At 33.5% G+C, this 22500-nt stretch overlaps 1 protein-coding gene across 2 annotated transcripts in view; it reads right to left on the bottom strand.

The window, feature by feature from the left end:
• LOC135223599 (dipeptidyl peptidase 4-like) overlaps nt 1-22500 on the bottom strand; it is a 312810-nt gene that overhangs the window by 251994 nt on the left and 38316 nt on the right. The gene's annotated exons all lie outside the window — the stretch shown is intronic.

Genomic DNA, 22500 nt, shown 5'->3' on the forward strand with positions numbered 1-22500 from the left:
CTCAAAGATAGTGAATTTTTGTTTCTTTTGTTTAGTTTAGAAGTCGAAAAATCTTGTTTATTTGATTTAAATATTTTCGTTTCTTTTGTTTAGTTAGAAGTTGAAAAATCTTGTTTATTTGATTATAATATTTCATATAAGTAACTTACCAAGTAATCATATAGCTATAGTTTCCACTCGAACGGCAGCTTAAATTCCAAATTTTCGTTGGTTGTGCTTTAATATAGTAGTTTGTGTGGGTGACAGTCCCATTCCACTAATGGAATACAGTACAGTTAACTCCCCCATATTTGCATACTTGAGATTCATGGAACTCACCTATTCGCAGATTTTTCTTTGAACCATATCTACCCATTATTCGCAGGGGATATGATAATTGCTGGTTTTTCTGAAGATAAATATAAACTAGTTAGTGTATGTATTTTGATGTTATTTTCATGACATTTTTATGATACAAAAAAGATTACTAATTTTCAAATATTAATATTGATTAATATGCTGTATAGTAAGTTCAGCAAGATTAAATATCAAATAATAAAAATAATTCTCTCTCTCTCTCTCGTAACGAAAAAGATAAATAAGTCTAGTTCACATATTTAAGTCAAATTTCAGCTTTAAAAAAACTTCATATAACAAAAATTAACCTTGTCACATATGAATAGAGTTTTTGGAGATTAATTTATGCTAAATAGAAGTGAGAAAATCGCTCTGAATCGAGTTAAGTATGGCGAAATAATCCGCCCTCAGCTGATTTCTCCAAACCAAAACATGGTCGGTTTGCTTGAATATTTTATGATACAATAGTAACATAAGACTACACATATATTAGTATTTATTGGGTACAGCGAAGTAAAGGATAACTTTTCAAAAGAGCCAAGTAAAAGATGCATATTCGTTATGTTTGTATTTTATGAGGCGGTCTCGGCACTTAGCCTAAGCCACCGATAACCAGACAACGGCGCTATAAACCCTATGGAGGGCAAAACTCAGTTAAGAGTATATTGAACAAGTGCTGTAAAACTGAAATTCTGCTAATTGATACCAAAGCTAACGGGGGTCCGGCCTGTATTGTTATATTGAATTATGAGATTTATCTCATAGTCTCAATGTTTAAGGTTAACCCTCTTACGCCGATTGGACGTATTAACGTCGTGTCAAAATGTCTCCCGTATGCCGATTGGAACGTATCATACGTCGGCTCAAAAAAGTTTTTTTTAAAATTCGCGGAAAAATACTTATAGGCCTACCAGCCAAAAACTTTTGTATCACGCGCCTTGGGGGATGCTGGGAGTTCACGGATCAAGGCGTTGTTTTGTTTACAATCGCTACGCAGGCGCGCAAGCGCGAATTTCTTTCTTATCGCACTAAAAAGTATAGTGGACACATCTCGGAAATTATTTCGTCACTTTGACATAATATTTGCACCATTTTTAAATTATCCTTATACCATGAAGTATTATATATGAAAATGTGCGCAATTTCATGTAAATACAACAAAAAAATACTCATGATAGTAGCTTTTATCAGTTTTGAAAATATTTTCATATAAATAACGATAAGTGCAAAAATTTCAACCTTCGGATCAACTTTGACTCTACAGAAATGGTCGAGAAACGCGCAATTGTAAGCTAAAATTCTTATATTATAATAATATTCAATCATTTGCCTTCATTTTGAAACAAATTGGACGTCTCTAGCACAATATTTCGATTTATGGTTAATTTATGAAAAAAACGTTTTCCTCACGTTCGTGCGATAACTCTTCCGATAAATTTTTCGTGCGATTGTCCTAATGTTTGCACCCTTTTAAATTTGCCGTTACATAAAGTTTTATATATGGAAATGTGCGCAATTTCATGCACAATACAACAAAAATCAACCCATGGTTGTAGCTTTTATCAGTTTCGAAATATTTTCATATAAATAACGTTAAGTGCAAAAATTTCAACTCTCAGTCAACTTTGACTCTAACCGAAATGGGTCGAAAAACGCAATTGTAAGCTAAAACTCTTATATTCTAGTAATATTCAATCATTTACCTTCATTTTGCAACGACTTGGAAGTCTCTAGCACAATATTTCGATTTATGGTGAATTTATGAAAAAAAAAAAAAAAACATTTTCCTTACGTTCGCGCGGTAACTCTTCCGAAAAAATCAAAATTTTTTTTTGCGATTGTCGAAATGTTTGCACCATTTAAAATTAGCTGTTATATAAAGTTTTATATAGTAAAATGTGCGCAATTTCATGTAGAATACAACTAAAAATGATTGAAGGTTGTAGCTTTTCTCTTTTTCGAAATATTTGCATATAATTCACGTAAAATTTTTTTTTTTTTTTAATAGAAAAAAACCACGTTCGATCAAATTTGACTCTACCGAAATAGTTGAAAAACGCAATTGTAAGCTAAAACTCTTACGGCCTAGTAATATTCCGTCATTTTTCTTCATTTTGAAACAAATTTGAAGTCTCTAAAACAATATTGTGATTTATGGTGAATTTTTGAAAAATATATTTACCTTCACTCCGCGCGCCGATTCGCGGCCGCAAGTCTTCGAAATACGTAGATCGCATTATCCTAATATTTGCTCCTTTTCATATTAGCCTTTTTATAGAGTTTCATATATCAAAATGTGCGCAAATTCATGAAAAATACAATAAAAAATAATTGAAGGTTGTAGCTTTTTTGTCCATCTCCGAAATATGTGCATATAAAAAAATATATATATAAAAATATTTTGACATTCTGTCAATTTAACTCGTCCGAAATGGTCGAAATCTGCAATTCTAATCTAAAACTCTTACAGTATTGTAATATTCAATCATGTGTCTTAATTTTGAAACAAATTGGAAGTCTAGAACAATATTTAGAATTACGGTGAATTTTTGAAAATATTTTTTTACGTCCGCGCGTTACGAATTCGTACATCATTTTGTGATAATATTTTTCCGGTGTTGCTTTTATTGTTTACTATGTATTATATATCAAAAGGATTGCAATTTAGATACAATACAACGAAAAAAAAATTAACTCGTTAGCTTTGACCGTTTTTTGCACAGCGTGATTTGAATACAATTATCTATGAATTTTTTTTTCACTACCATATATCGCATTATTTACATATGATAATTATATTATTTTTCATTTCTGATGATTGCATACTAAACTTCAAGCATGACAAAAAAATGAGCCAAAAATGAACTCTTAATCTTCAAAACTAAGCGCGCTGTGATTTTTTGAAAAAATTATTTTTCCGCTTCCGCGCTCACTCCAAACCGGCGCCGGCATACAGGAGAGGTTTTGATTTTTTAGGGCTTCGGCGTAAGAGGGTTAATAGGGAGGTTGTTAGTAAATTTATACTGTACTGCCTTTAGTTTTTAATTCTGATTTATAAGTTAGATGTAAAAAAACAAGTAGTATTCCTTTGTTTTTAATTTTTGAGGTATTATTGTTTCCCCAAAAACAGATATGTAAGATTTAAACAGAAAAGTTAGTTATCCTAATTTTTACGTAGTCATATAAAGGCCACAGTAATAAAACAACTTTTATCTTCTTAATCTCCCTTGTCATTATTGGATGCAATGGATTTTGTTCAAGTTGGTTTCTTGAGACTGCTTTTACAATCAAGTTAATGTGCACATTTTAAACCCACCCTAGTAATTTACAAGAAAAACTATCTCTGAATTGTTTCTTATAGCAACTAATGGCAATGAAGATGTCGGTAGTACTGTACTTAATCAGGGAGATTTTGAGAATATAAACAGTATCAAATGTAGATGGTGTATGGTCACTGTATGGTGATGATACATGTGACATACTGTACTGTAACTGAATACAGCAAGCAAAACCACTTATATAAATCATCATTATTATAAATATAGTTTTATTGTTTGATTTTTGCACATGGATACTTTTCTCTCCAAAAAGATTTAAATTTTTAGAACTTTTTGCTTTTAGAATTACAGATAAGAGATTGAAAACCTTTACTATAATTCTTTAAAGAAAAAAAACAAAATCATGTAATAACATTGTCCCCCCGTATTTGGGGGGATGCGTACCAGACCCCCCCGTGAATAGTTAGAACCCGCGAATGTTGGAACCCCTATGAAAATGCTAAAAACAGCCTATTTTGTTGGTTAAAACTCAAGAAGAAACCCCTAAAAATTTTCATACTTGGTTTTTTAAATAGTTTTATCACAAAAAGTGCATTTTATGATGAAATTCATCAAAAAAACCAGGAATTTGTGGATATTTATAATAGAAAAAGACCGTGTATGCGCGAATTTTCTGCGAATAATGCCGGGATACGTTCCCCAGAGAAATCCGCGAATGTGTGAGTCCGCGAATCTGGAGAATGCGAATACGGGGGGTCCACTGTATATGGTGCAGAAGTTTTATTTAAAAGTTTTCCGTATTGCCATTACAATACTTCAGAATGTATTTGGTTAAGAATGTTTAATTATTCTTTTGGAAATTATATCTTGTGCAGCTTTTATGAATGTTGCCCTTGATTTTTGAAGAATTTATTAATATTTAGCATTTTCTTTTGGAACGTAACATTTATTCTTAATTGTTTTCAAGAATTTGTAAATACAAAAGTGAATTTGCTGACTCAAATGCAAAGAAAAAGGGTCTTGACTTTACTGGTAAACAGAATGCTTTTTATCTTTTTAGTAAAGAGTACAGTACCAGATTTGATATGCTAGTTTTTTCTCATTTCCTTATTTTAAGATTATTGGTCAGTATTTTTTTTTTTCACTTTAGAGTTTAGGTATTCAGGTTATTAATATGTATAGATTTATAAATAACTAAAGTGGTTTTGATCAGAGAATTTAGAATTTTTATGGTCTGGTATCTCAAACCAGTGGTTTTTGGAATTGCTGATAATTCTGGAATCAAGTAGGTGATACTGTAGCTAAAAAGAATATTAAATTGCTTTTCAGGTACTAAATATATTTAGATTTTAAGTACTACAGTTATTACAAGTAGTAATTACTATTTCAGTTACCTAAAGCTGCTTTTGAGAAAGGAAGGACTTAGTTTATATACGACTGCAGAATTTGAGGTTGTGAAGACTATAAAAGAACGCATATGTTACTTAGCAACAAATCCACAACGAGAAGAAAGTGTTGACACTGAAAGATTATCTTACAGTCTACCTGATGGATCATCTGTAGAGGTAGGCCTTTGTGAGGAGTGTGTCATCAGTGATTCTTTACTTACTATATTGTTTTATACAGTACAGGTAGTGTTTAAATTACGATAATTCTTCTTACGATAATCCGATTTTACGAAGGGTTTGCAATTAATACTGATACGACACTTTCTTGAAAATATTTTTTAAATTTCGCTTGTAATGGGTGCAGGCAACAGTGTACAATCAGGGAGCGAGAGAGACCATAATTACAATAGCCTAGCTTTATCCCATCTTCTAGTTAAATAAGTTCAAAAACAGCAAAAGAGAATGATGAAAGTGTTGTTTTAATGTTATACTCATTCCATATGTGTGTACAGCCATCAACAACCGAACGAGAAACAAATATTTTGCTAAGTACAACCGAATTTGATCACAACATCTGTTTGACTTGTATTTCAACCATCGTACGTTAGTAAATAATTGCCGTAGATATGTTATAGATGACATTATATAGAATAGGACTGATATATTTTAATGTTATAACTTAATCTTTAGATCAAAGATCAGCAAGGAAATATACTGGTAAATTTAAACCAAATTGTAGCTGAAGCTGAGAAAACTGTTCAAGCTGCTAATGACTATTATCGTGCATCGCAACTAGGATAAAACAACCGTAAACTTTCGCCATCAAACACAACCAGATAAAATTTAAAGAAAATAATTATAATCAAACCTGCTGGGCTTGAAAGAACACGTTTTACTGTTGTTTTCACACCGATAAAAGATAAATAACGTAAAGCTTGTCTTACGATAAAATAAAGTGAAAATAGCGAACAGAATCACTTATTTTTTTTTATACACAATAAACATGCCCACAACACAATGTTAACGAAAAAATTATTTAGTTCACGATCACAACGAGACATATTCAAGTCATATTGTGATTTAAAAGCTTGTATTACAAAAAATGACCATGTCTCATGTAAAGTAAAGTATCTAGGGGATATTTCAGTTTATGCTAACTAGAAGGAAGAAAAGTCACTGAGAATTGAGTTAAATACGGGAAAATAAACTTATTCGCCATCAGTTGATTTCCAAACAAAACATTGACCGCTATGTTAGTATTTTATTAATACAATACGATAACAAATACGTACTACAATATTATTGGCTACAGTGGAGTCATGTATAACTTTTTAAAAGATTCATGGAAAAGATGTATATTTGTTACGTTTTTATTTTATAAATTATATGCAGCCATGAGCAGCCTTACATTGCTCAATTATGCGATGGTGGACTGATCCGATTCTCGTTTCATGTCTTTTTTTACATCATAGTCAGAATGCATTGATCCTCCAGAATTGACTTACATTAATAATTACTATACCATATACGTATGTAGTATAGAGTTTACTGTAGTGTAGGCTACTGTATTTGTTTATACATATACGTATACCGTAGTATACTCTAGGCTAACTCGTGTTAGTGTTATTCAATTTCCCTTTTTGTAAAGAATTGATCATAAGCCAGTCTGCATTGAACATAGAGAATTAGCTGGAATTAATAATTACAATACCGTATATTATGTACTCTATGTATTAAGTATACTGTGTAGTGTAGGCTAGGCTATATTTGAGATACGATTCTTCCAACAAACGATGTTTTTTAAACTTAACCCCATCATAAGTAGGAGAATACCTGTGCTTAAAATACATAGTATGTACTTTCAAACAGCTCTACCACATGGAAGTAAGCTTTAGTCATAAAACAGTGCCATTTGCTGTTTACTATATATTGAAGAAAGATATTTACTAGTGAACTTATAAGTTTGTGTGTATTCATCAGTAATTGTTATGACCATATTTTGTCAAGAATAATATAGTAATTATTTAATGTACAATATTTGATAGTCTTCCAAGATAATGTATGCTGGTTTCTCTCATAACCTAATTATGCTCTTGTTTTCAACCTCCAGATCGGTCAAGCAAGATTCCGAGCGCCTGAAGTTCTTTTCAGACCTGATCTAATTGGTGATGAAAGTCATGGAATCCATGAAGTTTTACTATATGCAATTCACAAATCAGATATGGACCTTAGGAAACTTCTATTTCAAAATATTGTAATTTCTGGAGGCTCTACGTTATTCAAGGGTTTTGGTGACCGTTTGTTGTCTGAACTGAAGAAATCCTCCCCAAAAGAAAATCAAGATAAGGGTAAGATTAGAATTTTTCTTTGTACAATTAATTTGAGTGACTTTACACTAACTTTATTCTTTCCATTATACCCTTTGGGACCAGATGTAGGTGATACTTGACTCCCTCAAATTAAAATACTGTAATATCCATGACTTAGAAGTATGCACAATTCCAACTAGTAAAGATAAGAAACAAATTAACATTGCAACAATAAAATTTACAGGTCAAGATCTCCCACTTAAGAATTCTTGGTCAAAGTAAAGAAGTGTGTCCATTTATACCAAAACCTCTCCAGTGCACTCAATGTTTAAAGTATGGACACATACAAAAAATGCTGTAATAAGGCAATACTATGTGCAGTCTGTGCATCAGACACCCATACCACTAAAGGGAAATGTAAATTCCCAAAATGTATCGACTGTTGACTATCCCATGATGCTAAATCTGAGGAAAGCTCCTTTTATTAATATAACAGAGCTGCATTGTTAATAAATAGACCAGAACTGTCAGTCAAAGAAGCTAGACTTGAGGTAAAAGTAAGAGGAGTCAATAATCCATCTAAAAAAGCACACTTTCTCCAATGTAACTGAAAATCAAATTATCAATCACATTAATAAGAAACAAGGTGTCATAAGTATACAAACTAATTCTCTTATTAATAATACTGAAACCCAAAATATGCATATCATATATGATCTTCATTAGGACACTGAATGAACCTGATGGGTTCTGGCGCTTAGTACTCAAGACCTAAATTTCATAATCTAATCTAATCTTATATCTACTAGTACTACTACTAACATTGAATATTTAAATATCCATGAAAAAGAATCTTCAATGGAAGAGGAATCAAATGATAATAATAATCAAACTGACAAAAGAAAAGAATACTAGAAAGAACTCCACTTAGGGAAAAAAATGAATATTGAAAATTATAAACAATTCCAAGAAACTCCAGCTACACCAAAAGAACATTTCAAAAATGACATTGTATTAACTTCATCACAGGTGGAAACATACAATTATGCTCAATCCAAATCAGACAACCAATATTCTTTATCACTACAGCAGAGGACTAATAGAATTACAAAATCAGAAATTTCTAAAGCCAGATCAATTGCTTCGATCAAAGAATCTGAAACAATAACCACCAACACCAAACATGCCTCATCCTGTGGTTGCAATGAGTGCTTCATAGGCACTTATATAAACAATCTACCCACCAAGAGAGAGGACACAATACGGAATTGTGTAGACAGTTTTACTAAATTATGAAAATGCCCTTTAACACACAACATGAGAATGAATTATGTTCTGAATTCTTAAAATACAAAAAGGAAATTATAAAATTAAAAATAATGAAAAAACAAAAATAATATTGGAGTGGGAGCTTCTGCATATTTGAAAGTTAAATTAATCAAAAGGAGCCTACCTTAATATCAGTTTTTACTGCAGAACTCACGGCCATACATGTGGCACTTGCTATATCTCAGAAAAGAGCAAGTTCCTCTGCAATGCTGTAGTATCTGAGAAGAGAGCAAGTTCCTCTATAATTTTCAGCAACGCATGTAGTGGTATAGAGCTATAAATCAGTACAAACCTATAAACCAACTTGTACAAGAAATCCAAATATAAATTCATGAACTCTTTCAATCAAGATTATCAATAAGAATTTGTTGAATTCCAGCACACTTGGGAATAAAAGGAAATGAAAATACAGATTCTTCTGCTAAATTAGCCTGCACTATCCATCCAACAGTTGCACATGCCCCAGTATCTGACTAAATAACATCTGTCAAACCATTAATATACCAAGATTGGTAAACAGAATGGTCCTTAATACCAACCACAAATAAGCTCAAAACTATAAAAACTGAAGTGTATGCATGGAAGTCATCTTCACAAAAAGAAAGATCAAAAGAAGTAATCCTAATAAGGCTCTGTATAGGACACACTAGATTCTTTACATGGTCACTTATTGTCAATACTGCATACTGACCCAATGAAATGTGATATTAGATGACAAACTCTCATGACTGAACAACATTTACGTACTGATTTCCCAAATTGGACCAAACAAAGACTTTTATTTTCTTAATTCAACAATGAAAAATATTCTTGCTGAAAGCAAAGATTTTTCACTTTTCATCATTATAACTTTCTTAAATAAAACAGGTTTTTTGAATAAAGTTTAACTCTCTCTCTCTCTCAATTAATTTCTGAGAACCAGCCCCAAGAAGAGTTTATAAGACTCTGAGGTCTGGGAAAAACTAATCTTTATTATTATTATATTATTATTGTAGCTTGTTCTTTGATGACTTCACATTTTCCACATTTCCTTTCCCTTAGGAAATGTTTAGTTTTTGTATTTTTGTCTGTAGTTAGCAGTGTGCATTGTTTACTTTGTGAACTTCCCCATATCAGATGCTCCTGCGAAATATTCTCCAAGTTCATAACTTTCAAAGCATGGGAAAAATACTAGATTTTGAATGTTGCAGAAATCTGTTTCATTTTATTCTTTTTACCTTTCTAACATACAAAGTAGTTCTTTATAATATTGCGTGATCTAAAAATGCTGTGAAAATAATATAATCCTTGACTTCCAAGTTAACCTGGGAATGTAAACAAACAAAAATTACGCACTTCATATTAAAAGCCAACTTATGAACAATTCAAGTAAGTATTGTTTTATGAAAATGGTCAATTTAAAAGTTACTATTTCTGAAAATGATCCTGCTGGGTTTGTAGCTGAAGGTGCCCCAGTAGTTGGATTTATATCCTGAATTTCATGATTCATTCATTTGCCATAAATTCCTTAAAGTTTAATAAGGGTCAGTTCAATGTAGACACTTTTAAGGAATGACCTTACTAGGTTTTCAGGTAGATATATTAAAGTAATTTCTATTTACAGATATCTCTCCGCAGAGCGTTTGTATTCTACGTGGATTGGAGGATCTATCCTTGCATCATTAGATACCTTTAAACGGATGTGGATAAGCAAACGTGAATATGAAGAAGACGGTGCTAGGGCAGTGCATCGGAAAACTTTCTAATTATTATGTACTACAGTAGCTTATAGAGTAATGTTATGATAAGAATATTATCTGTTTATATTGTTTATTATGGTTAACTAAATTCTAGGAAAATTTTATGATGGCTATTTTCATAAGTTTTTGAGAACTTGGTAAAATGCTGAGGAAAACAATTTGTGATTTTGCAAATTGGTTCAAGTGAACTATATTATAGGCATATATTCAGTATAAGAAATTACATTCAAGATAAATGGTGGTTGTAAATATGTAACACTGCCTTATAGTTTATGAATTCTTTTACTAAGGACACTAAAAGTGAAAAAAAATAAATGTAGTGAAACAAGAATGTTTTTCATTAATTTTTTTTTCTTTTGGTAACTAATACATTAGATTTCATTGCTTGGTCTGGTAATGATGTGCAGCTTTATGTCACATGCTATTTGTGCTATTATTTATGAGCATCCCTATCAGCGCTGGTGACTGGCGTTTAAAGTGGGGCAGCTGTATCATATTCTTATCATACGAAAGGTGCACCATATTTCTTCATTTATGGGATTTACTCTCTGTAAGGCCCTGTGTTTTGGTAAATCTAAGCTTTAACTATACCATATGTAAAAACAAATTGTACTTAGTTAAATACAATGCTAAATATGTCCTCACATATCATGTGTTGTAAATACAAAAACATCTTCTGGTGTATTATTTATTTTCTACTCATGAAATTCACAAAAATTAAGACCCATTTCATAATTATTTTGACCTGAGATTTGTAACGCTTTGTCCTTAAAATAATGGACAATTATGATCTTTGTGTAGATTACACAGATGCATTCCTCTTTGACATTACATACTGTGTGTCAAGTTTAGTCCTTGCAGTATACAGTGTTGGTTGCTACTTGGGTCTTAATGATTTATTTATTGAGGTCTTGTGTTTTTCTATTGCTTCTTGTGCCTTGATAACAAGATATCCTTTTGTTTATTTTCAAACCAAAGCAAATTTTTTATCTTGTGGAGTTTGATATTGCTGTTTTGAATGCTAAATGTAAACAAGTGCTGTATTTCTCATGCCTTATATGTTAGCAAAACAATTACCATATGTGTAAACTGCTTCTTTTTCTTGTGTATCATCGATGCACTCTCTTTTAAGTGTTACGAATGGTCTTGTAATGATGTGGAAGTGCCTAGGGTAAGTAGCAAAATTTGGAAAGTAGCATAGCATTTTCACCAGATTTGATGTTTACATAAACAAGTTATTGTATGAGAAAATGAAGTGACAGAATGTCACAGTTGTCATGATTGGATAATGAAAGGAACTACTTGTATTATTTTTATTTTACACTTTACTGTTAGTACAGTGTTTATTGGCATTTAGATTAGACTATAATTTTCAAAAGAGAGTGAATTGAATGTAGATGTAATTTTTCACTGATAAAGTAAATGAGCTTATGAGAATTTTTATAACTGGTTGTTTTGCAGTTTTATAAACCGAGTATATGGCAGTTCATGATAATTGTTTCAATTTCATATAATCTTGGCTTACTCAATACCTCTTTAAAATCTTTTTGCTTTAGCAAGTTTTCTATTTTAGAATTAGGTTTTATATTGTTTGTTTTCTGCATGACAGAAGGGGTTTTTTTTTTAAACCAAATGACACTTGATGAATACAGTAGGTTGGGAGAGAGAAATTGAAAAGAAAAATTAGAGGAATCATAGTGCAGCAAACAAAGTTTATCACTTTTTGAACTTTTTTGTTTTTAAACTTAAAGCACAATTTCTTTTGCCAATGGCATGTGTGTCATGTTTTGGTTGATGAGCTTCTTGTTGCTGAAACTATGGTAAAGTGAACATTTCCATTATTTACATTAAGATTATTTTGTATCTAATGAAGTCGATAATCATTAAGTGTTTTAATTTCCCTTTAGTGCAGATTCTTGTTAATTCTGTACAGGCTTTACATTAACATGGTGATGTGACCTGAGTATTGTAGTTGGCATACCTATAGTTGAAATGTGAGTTCAATTGGTTCATTGTATTATTGCTTTTATTGTAGTGTATCCTAGGTCTCCTTACTATTATATCCATGTTTTAAAAACCAACATTACGTATTTTCCCTGCCAGTTAGATATTTCAGACTTACCGTACATACTTTCCAGGACACTTTGTTGAGCCTTTCTCTGATAGTTGTCTCAAAAACTGGGTAGTGATAGACAATCTAGTTGAAGTAGAATTGAAACTGCATCAAATTTCATATGTACCCTTTCGTGCAAACCTTGCCCTTAATGCATGCAATTAGCTTGGGGCTTTGGCTTTAGTTGGTATCCAGTACTTAAGTTCACTGGACAACCTGTATATACCCCTGTTGTTGGTTAGGATTACCTTGTTTACATACCTTCATAGTAAATTCATAGACTGTTTATTCATGTAACCCACAAATAAAGGTCTACTTGAAGACAGTTAGTAGCTATTGGAATGAGCAGTAAGTATTTAGTTGCTGTGTCTTGTAAGTGATCCATTTTGTTCAAGAGGTGGACAAATGACAAACTAGTATTGTATTTGTATGATGATACATATAAATTGTCCTTGAGCAAGGCTATAAGTAAACCTGATGAACAGCTGCCAAATTTTTAATCATTGTGTTATTAACTGCCACGATCCATATGGCTCAACAGATGGATTGTATTCTCTTCTGTAAGCACAAGCATTGACTATTTGTATTCTCCCCTGTCAAACACAAGCATTTACTGTTTGGGTTTATGAATATGTATATGGATTTTTTTCTGGTCTTTTTTGAACCTTTGTTTCCTCCCATTGGTGTATAGCAGCGTTTGTTGGCAGGGCAATTTTTGGTGAAGTCGACCCAAGGTGATATGAACTATATTCCACTTGAGGTGCCAAGGTACAGGACTGGATAAAGGGTATTGTTTTTCATACCTCTTGCGCAGTTAAAGAAAGGGAAAGCTCAGTTTTGCAAAACAGGTGCTTGTAAATCTGCAGGTACCTAAGATGAGTAAGAGCTGTACTTAGGTAGAATTAGTATCTTTGTTTTGGGAAGTTAACCTTTGAGTTTCAATAGCTGCTCGTGTATGTATCCATTAAAGGAATGAAGATGCTGATCAGGCAGCCCAATGCTCCAGCTAGCATGATCTTACTATCACTAACGCCCATCATGGATGGTATGCTATGTGGAATAATGAACCAAATGATAGACCACTGGTGGATCAATGACAAAGGGGTACATTGGAGAAAGTTTGCTCCTCCATTTGAATTGGTGACACTTATTGACTTTTGGTATTTGATAAGTTACCTACATTACAGTTAAAAACATGTTTGTTTATCCAATTTTCAATTACCAAACTAGATCTGAAAGGTTTTGTCATAATATCCAGCTTCTTAGAGTATATGATTATTAATTTTTATTGTTGCAGTTTACAATGAGGTCCAATAAATTTGTAAGAACAAAAGGCTAGACCTATAAGACTGGTGTCAAATAGGATCCAATGTATAATTATAAAGGGGTCCATCGTATTCCTGTGGTCTATTTAAAAGTATTAATTTCGATCATTTCATGTTTTCAGAGTTGAAGGGCTTAAAAAAAAGGGGGGGGGGGGCTGGAGAAGCAGAAGCAGGGAAAGAATTCCAAGGTTTAATTTTAGAGGAAAGGGTGAAACAAATCCGGCAAATATTACATATTCTCTGTAATTATTGTCTTGTGCAAGTTGCCTTGATATGAACCATATGCCATGCTCACAGTTGGTGCCCTTGAGTATGTTGTGTATATTGCTGAAGAAGGTGATGGCTGCTTTTAAGGGAGGGGGGACAAGATTCATAGCTCTGAAGTCTGGTTAAACCAATTTATTACTAATGATAGTAAGTAACATAGATCTTATCCATAATATTAGCAAATCGCCAGCGGGAGAAATGCAATTGTATTACATTAATTTACCCATTTCCAGACTTAATGACAACCCAAAAAAACAGGAAGCAACACCACCTTACACTACTTGATATAAAAATGAGGCAAATGAAAAGATGAAAATGACAGAATGGTCAAACTCTTCAATGATAGTTGACCAATCACTCTTCTGATTAAAATCACAAATAGCTCACATCTATAACAAACGGGAATGCCAACAGAAAAAAATGAAATTAAGTTTGTGCATACTCAACGTATTTACACGTTTCCGAGTAGGCAGCCCAGAAAACAGGATGCAATGGCATCTACCACTACTTGATGTGAAAATGAGAAGAAAAGAAAAACTACAGAATGGTCAGTTGTTCAACAACAACAACGCTTAATCAACCCACTTATTTATTTTAAAGAGCACTTATTGTAAAAGTTAAAAAGAAAAAAACATAGAAAATAAATATGACCAACTGGATTCAATCATTTTTATATTTAATAGAACAATAACTATACAAAAGTCATTCATAGTGACAAAGCCTAATAATATTACAGAATAAAGTATATAGACAGTAATTGTGAGATAACTTTTTAACCAGAGTAAAGTTCTTTATAAATTAGGTGAAAGGTGAGCCAGATGTGTCTTGTTGGACAATTGACTATGCGTTATGCAAGTAGGATAAATTAATGTCACTTGTTTTGGTATGTTGTCTGTATCTTGAAAAGTAGATAAAGTAAGATTAGTACATCAAGCACTATATACATGGAAAATTTTATTTTTCATGACAGTGATTTGCTTTTATTACCAACTAATGAATAATTAAAGGTGACCAAAAGTCAAGATTCTCTCCAGTTTGGAGTGCCAAATATATCTTAATGTTGTTGGTCTGTTTTGTGTTCCAATGCACAACAATAGACAAAACATTCCATTAAACGATATGAATTTAAGGTTTGATTTTGGCTGAGTGAGCCAGGTCGCCTTATTTTTAAGTATTCTGGCTTTGTGTGAGAGCCAAATTGAGGTAGTGGTCTGGAATGGAATATCTTTGCTTGCCTTAGTAATTCTGAAATATTTTTAAGCAAAATAATGTATTTTTTAAATTACAATCTTATAGGGAAAAGTTTCAATAAATTTATTGAGCACATTGGCGTCAGACATTTGAGTAGGTACATAGTTACAATATATTGTTTACATCTATATATGGTAATTAGGGTATACCAAAAGAATTCATATGGAATACAAAATAAAATGTAACAAGCTTAGCTATATTACAAATGTTCCAAGATATTATAGGAAGTTATACCTATCTTTAGTTAATATCACACTTGGTCAATTTGATGAACTGTAATGTTTGTTCAGTATCCATCAAAGTGAGGATGACGCATGAGAATTTCATCAAACAAATTATTATCTGTCAACAACTGTTTACATATATCAACTACTGTGACTGTTTGTGGAAGTAAATTAGTAACAAGTGGACATTCCAGGCAATAGTGTTCCAGGGTGTTGGCGTTGGGCGCGTCACATATCCTGCAGGAGGAAAATTGAGGAACCCCATCTTGCTCAGCCAGAGAAGATTAAGAAATTAGACAGCTAGGTGAGGTGAGATTGAAGGGTACAGATGAAAAGTAAAAGCAGGGACTCTTCAAACCACGTTGAGTATTTTAAAAATGCTTAGCAAATACAATATTTTAAATATACACGTATACATATATGTAGGAATTAACTTATCGTCCACTCATAAAGGACTTAGGGATGCTAATTCATTTGGCTGGTTAAACCTTTTAAGAAAATTAGACTCGTTTCATGCGTATCATATTAATAAACAGCTATCATCTGTAGCGACCAACCAGCAAATACCAAAAAGTTTTATTCTACTCCGCTTATAAAACCCCAATCAAACAAAAGAGGCCTACAATGTTGAGTAGATTTTGAAATTTTCCTTCATGCTTTCTATTTATATTACTGACAATGTTGCTTTATAAAGCAACTGTTCTAGTTATGTAAGGATGATCAGGAAGCAGTTAGTCAGGAAAGTTGTTCATATGAAGTAACAAGGGGAATACCGGTAGTAGTACATCTGAACAAGGAAATTTGAAAAAATAAAAAAACCGCAAAGTAACAGATGTGTAGGAATACATAAAAGATGTTTTGGTACCAAAAATCTGTCCAAAAATATAATAAATTAACTAAACTTTATGCTTATTGTATTTAGTTAAATGCAAAGCAAAATCTGATCTTGTGGATCATGCTCAGCTATAACAACGGTTATGAAACAAAGTGGTCAGTCCCTGCTATATACGAGAATGTCAGCCTTTTCTCCGTCTGTAGTTGCCGACACCGAATTGCCGTACTTTGACTGTCGTCATGCTACACAGCAAATGAAAGGCCATTTGCACTAACGTGATTACCAAGACAAGTCAAAGTCATCGTAAGTAGAGATAATTTTAAGGGGGCCGGCCGGCTAATGCCCTTTTTTAAGGACAGGACTTTAATATTCATACCACTTAATAAGGTGACTTGGGACATCTCCAAACCGCATATGATTTTCGCCTCTGACCTTCGGTTTTGTGACGCCAGGGCGATTTATCCCGAAAATAACCATTTTCAAAATTCTATCTCCTCCCTTGATATTTAATATTAAGACCTGGATTACTACCATATATAGGACCTGATGTAGACCTCCAATCGAATGGAGATTTTTGTTTTTTTTCTAAAAGTCAATTTTTTGCTAGATATGAGTTTTTCAATATGGTCAAAAAATAAACCCTATAAATCAGGAGAAAAAAATTTATAAAAAAATACGAAACAAAAATTGGAAAAAAAAAAAGGGCTCTATTTGATTGTTCTATAATGTCTTTCTGAGTTATATACCAAATTCCAATGTTATAGCTTTAAGACTAAGTGAGAAGATAGATTTTGAAGGTCAATAAGTATAGTTTTGAGATACGGGCGTTCAAAGTTTTCCTTCGTATTTCTATAAAGACAATATTAAATAAATAATGATTATTATGAATGTATATTTGTTTTTTGTGTATTAATAAACCAAAACTATTTTATTTATCATAATTTAATCATAAATGATGATCCCTTTGCTCATATATCGCAGCCTGGGGCACTGATTGAGGCAAGATGGGGCACTCCTTCCTACGCAATGCTCTCTCTTCCCCTTCACTAACTCTGCTTATTACAGCGAATTTTCTTTTTCTGTGTGTTAGCGAGATGTTTTCCTTGTATTTTCCTCTTTGGCATGATGAAAATTCTTGCCCGAAACAAAGAGTTAAACAACGTTTTATTTGCAAGAGAATGTCAAGAGGTGAAACTCGAAGGAGTACATTTTTTTTACAAAGACAATTTAATAAATCATGATTATTATGAATTTCATATTCATTTTGGGTATTAAAAAAAAAACCAAACTTTGTTCTTTATCATAAATGAAGATCTCTTTGCTCAAAGATCGTAGTCTTAGGCACAGTGTGACGTGTGCTGTCAGCAAGACGGGCCGTTACTAAGCAACCCTCCCCTCTCTCTTCTTAACTAACTACGCATATATTATGATATTCTGTAATAATAACTTGAGCGATTTTTTTCTTCGTCTGTATATTAGTGAGATGTTTCCCTTGTCTTTCCTCATGGCATGATGAAATTCTTGCCGAAACATACATAAACATGCGTGAAAGCAGGCGAATGTCAGACGTGAAATGGAACGCGTAGACTACTTGACGTCTGTGATCGCACTAAGGACTGGAGTCGACTTGGTAGTTGGTAGTTGGTAGCTTGAGCCTGAAGTCTCCTTCTCGACTCGGGGAATGTCTACAGATGCCATTTCTCCCAATTTCTTTGACAATAATTATCAAAATTACGATAATAGAAGAAATATTGCATTTTCTTGTACGGATCAATGTTTTAGGCTTATTGAGTTACGTTAACTAATTACCCTGTAAACTACGAAAGTAAGAGGAATTTTGACGAAATATTTCGTATACGTATTCTCAATTGCCATATGAAGCTCCATGAATTTTTTCATGACTTTGCATTTTTCGCCCTATACCTCCATATATAGAGGTTCCGGCCGGCCCCCTTAAGCAGAGAGTAGTATCTGGTTGTGCCAAGACGCAGCAAAGGATCTTTGAATACAAAGCACCCTGAGTATTCTGTCGGTTTTCCCAAGAACTAAAAAATGTTTCTACAGACTGTTAAGAAGAAGCAGAGACACGTCTATTCAAACATGGTACGGAAAATGAGACCCTCTCAAATGACCAAGGCTAACGGCGACGATTCCCTACATCTCATAGATAGCGGCAGTTTTGGCAGTCTTTTGGCATATTAGTTTATGATGTATAAAATAAATTTTAGTAATATTTTTCAACTGCTTTTGAATAACCTCCGTTTTTAGATTAGATGGTCACTCTTACCACACTCAAGATTATTAGGCTGTGTGATTATGTCAAATATATTACGTTCTCTTAATACGGATTGCTTTTGTGGAACAAGGCTGGCATATCCCCATTTACATCTAAGAGCAACCCCTTCTAGTTATGTCGATCTGACTCTTATAACAAAATCGTTTGATTACTTTTCCTCTGTGTTGTAATCAAGACCTACAGATATAATCTATAGACCTTGGGTATAATAACAGCTGTAGTACCGCGTTTAACATATTTCCCTCTAATTAATGAAAATTCTAAATGGAGTACTACTATACCGCGGTAATTTTGGACATAATATCCAACTTCCACCTCAACACTTTAAAAGCAAGGGTCCGTGCTGGCATATAAGCCGGGCTGCCAGCTTAGTTTAACCATATAATCTAACTACAACCAAGTAACCAACCTTGCTCTTGTTGTCTACGTCAGCATGTAGCTACTACTCAAGTGGATGATATGACTCATAAATTTGAGAAAATGAAACGTAGTACTATTATAGAATTAACATGCAAATTGAGAATCCAGCCGTTAAGTTCACACATTTTTAGTTTTCTGTAAAAGAAAATTATAGTGGCGGGTTTGTCTGTTCGTCTACCCTCAGATCTTAAAAATTACTGAGGCTTGAAGACTCCAAACATCTATGATCCAACACCATGATCTAGCCACATTAGTTTTCATTTTATTTAAGGTTAAGGTTAGCCATGATCGTATCGTACCTCTGGCAGCACTATTTGTAGTACCATAGGCCATCACCGGATCGTGGCTAAGGCCACCATCGGATCGTGGCTGAGGCCACCACCGGACAGAAAACTCGATTGCACCTAAGAAACTTCGGCGCCTTTTTAACTTGTTATTTTAGAAGATAATTACAAATGGTATTTCGCAATTTCATGTTTGAGAACAGTTGCCCACAACCGCCAGACGTTGAGCTTTGTATCAGTACACCACTACAGTCGTAACTCTTTAATCGTCAACGCATTGTTGGAGGGGGCCCGTTGTTCTACTCGTTGGTTCTCTGCGTCTGCATTGTGACAATATGCTGTTTATGTTTTCGCTGAGTAACTACAGCCTGTCAAGGTTAAGTTAGTTTACACACATGATCTTGTTGTGGTAATCTCAAGTCTGAAATGCCAGAGGATTCTCAGATTCTTCAAGTTGTGGTACTAAAGGTAAGTGATCAAGTACTAGCCTAGATGTAAGATAGGTAGGCCTATCAGTTTTAGAGGCGATGAAAACCAACAAAGCTCCTCACTAGGGTTATTCAGTGTCTTTTGGGACTAAAGAAACCTATTGTAGGTTAGTGTTCACACGGAAGGGTTATGATAATGATAGATACAGTTATTATGTCTGGTTAGGTTGTGCTATGCCTTCTGAAATACTTAGTACAGTCAAGTGGTAACCTAGGCCAAACCACGTGACTCCCTCCGGCTACATTGGCTCCTTGTTTGATTGTTCTTGAATACTTGTACCAATTTAGGGTTTTGGAGCTATGTAAATATAGGTATACGCAGGTAACCATGAGCTTATTTGTTTACAACACGAGGTTCTAAGCTCAAGTTAGTTAAGATTACTATGTAGCCTAGGCTAGACCAGTGACTTGAAAAATGACAGGTTAGGTCTATGTTTCGAAGATTCGTCCCACCATTCCAGTAATGACACCATTGCAAACATTTATTCCCAATACAGGCAATTTTTTAAACCATTGTCTACTTATACCTAGGTCTAGGGGTTGTCAGTTTAGGTAGTTTGAAGTGGATATGAATTTTAAGATTTAAGCCGTATCAGCCCTCATCGGCACAATATCATGCCCAAGGTTGGCAGTAAAACGGGATTGTGTTTTCTGTTAAAGGGAATAAGAGGCCCAGCATGGACCACTGGCCTGGTCGTCCTAACAACTGAAACCGTTCAGTTTTCTTTATGATCATGGGATCTGTAAGTAACTTCTTTGGTGATGTTTGGTCATATGCTGACAGAAAGCCAGCCTTGTTGTTGCAAGAGCCTGCAAGGGTTAATGGATATCTGTTCCTTGCCTACCTATATGCTACCTGTGCGATTTTGACTTCATAAAGATGACGAATGGATGGACCCTTGCTTTCTATAGATTGTCTGACAGGATGCACATGTAAATCAAGTATGGCAATCAACCTAGCCTGTATACACTACCGGCCGTGCCATAATAAAGATAGTCTAACCAGGAGATGGAAACTTCGTTTACGCGAGAAATATCAAATTGTAGAGTAGCCTATTTCGTGTGTTTGTGTGTGTGTGTGTGTGTATGGAAAATGGGGATGCCCCCCCCCCCTTTTATTTTTCTCCGGCTCCCTTTTGAGATTTCGCCCCTATTCTAATTCATCCAGTGCAATCCTCTGTTAGAGTTCGAGGAGTTATTTCTTCTCTTTTCAGTATCCATTTAACTAAATTTCTGAATGGCAAGGAAGGATATCTGTCAGTATTCATGTTTATTTTCCATGTAGAGCTGATGCGGATGTTATATCTTTTTAATTAGTTCATTGAACGCGTTGCTGTGTTTCAATTGAACCTCAGGTTATTTTGTCATACTTGTCTGTATATTTATATACCTAATTTACTTACCTTTGGGCCTATATTTGCAATATATTCTAGTTATTTCCTTCCATATTCTTTGGCGTTTTAAATATATTTGTCCTTTTTTCGGTTGTTGACAATGAATCTTTATGTTAATTAATTTTTATGTTTTTATCCTCATGAGTTTAGTTTCCTTTTCGTAGAACTGGCTCATGGATATATTTCCGGTTAAGGTTTTAATATATTCTAATAAATATTTGTATAAGAGGTAGTGTCCACATCCTTTAGTTCGTCCGATGAATCAATCTCTAGTCTTGACAGTTCAAGGATTGCTCGATCATCTGAAGAGTTTGAAGTTATTCTTTACCGAATTCAAGAATTTCTGTTACATGCAAGAATGAGGGCATAGGTCTCATTTGCCTGAATGTGTTTTCCCAGTGTTAGTATTGTGATGCATTGTACTTTGAATGGGCGAATACAACTTTACTTGCACCCCCCCTTACCCGGGTTTTTGATAAACATTCCTTGGTGTACCTCAGCAAACTGTTTTCTTTGATTTGTTATTTTCAACGTGACTTTTTTTAGAGAGTTATTTTATTCCCTTCAATTAAATTTGGGCAATCTTGTTTGCTTGTTAATTGAAAAGGCCATAAGATGGAGCCTCCATTGCCTGGCCTTTTGCGCTAAATATCATACATCCATCCATCCATAAGATGTAGCTGTGTCCTAATAGTACTGTAATAGTTATTATATTTTCCCTTCCTCAGAAACTGTTATGACTAGAACTATGTCTTATACTGAATGTATTGTTCCTTCTTCTTCCTCAGTACTTTGTGTTTTGAGTCCATAACTGCGATAAATAATGCTGGTATTTGCCGAGAATCGTTTTTATAACTTATATTCAGTACTTTTTCTAGAATTAAATCGGTTTATAATTACGACCTAATCTAATTGCTGAAGTATCTTTACAGCCGATTGTCGTCCAGTAGTATTCAGAGAAAGGTCAGGTTTTTTTTTTTCTAAAGTATCTAGATATATCCACGGTTTCTGTCATTTCCACGGACAGAGTCCAATTACTTTACAATATTTTCTGCGATAACAAATGGAGTATTTTTCTGTTTTTAATTGTTTCTGTATAGTCATTGAATTGTATAAATTATTTATTTTTTTTAAATCCTTCATTGTGATTCACTCAATGTCATTTGCATCGTCTCTTCTATATTATGTATCGTAGTCCCGCATGGAAATGTACCTATCTATTTG

This window comes from Macrobrachium nipponense, chromosome 10 (genome assembly GCF_015104395.2).
Source record: "Macrobrachium nipponense isolate FS-2020 chromosome 10, ASM1510439v2, whole genome shotgun sequence".
NCBI lineage: Eukaryota > Metazoa > Arthropoda > Malacostraca > Decapoda > Palaemonidae > Macrobrachium > Macrobrachium nipponense.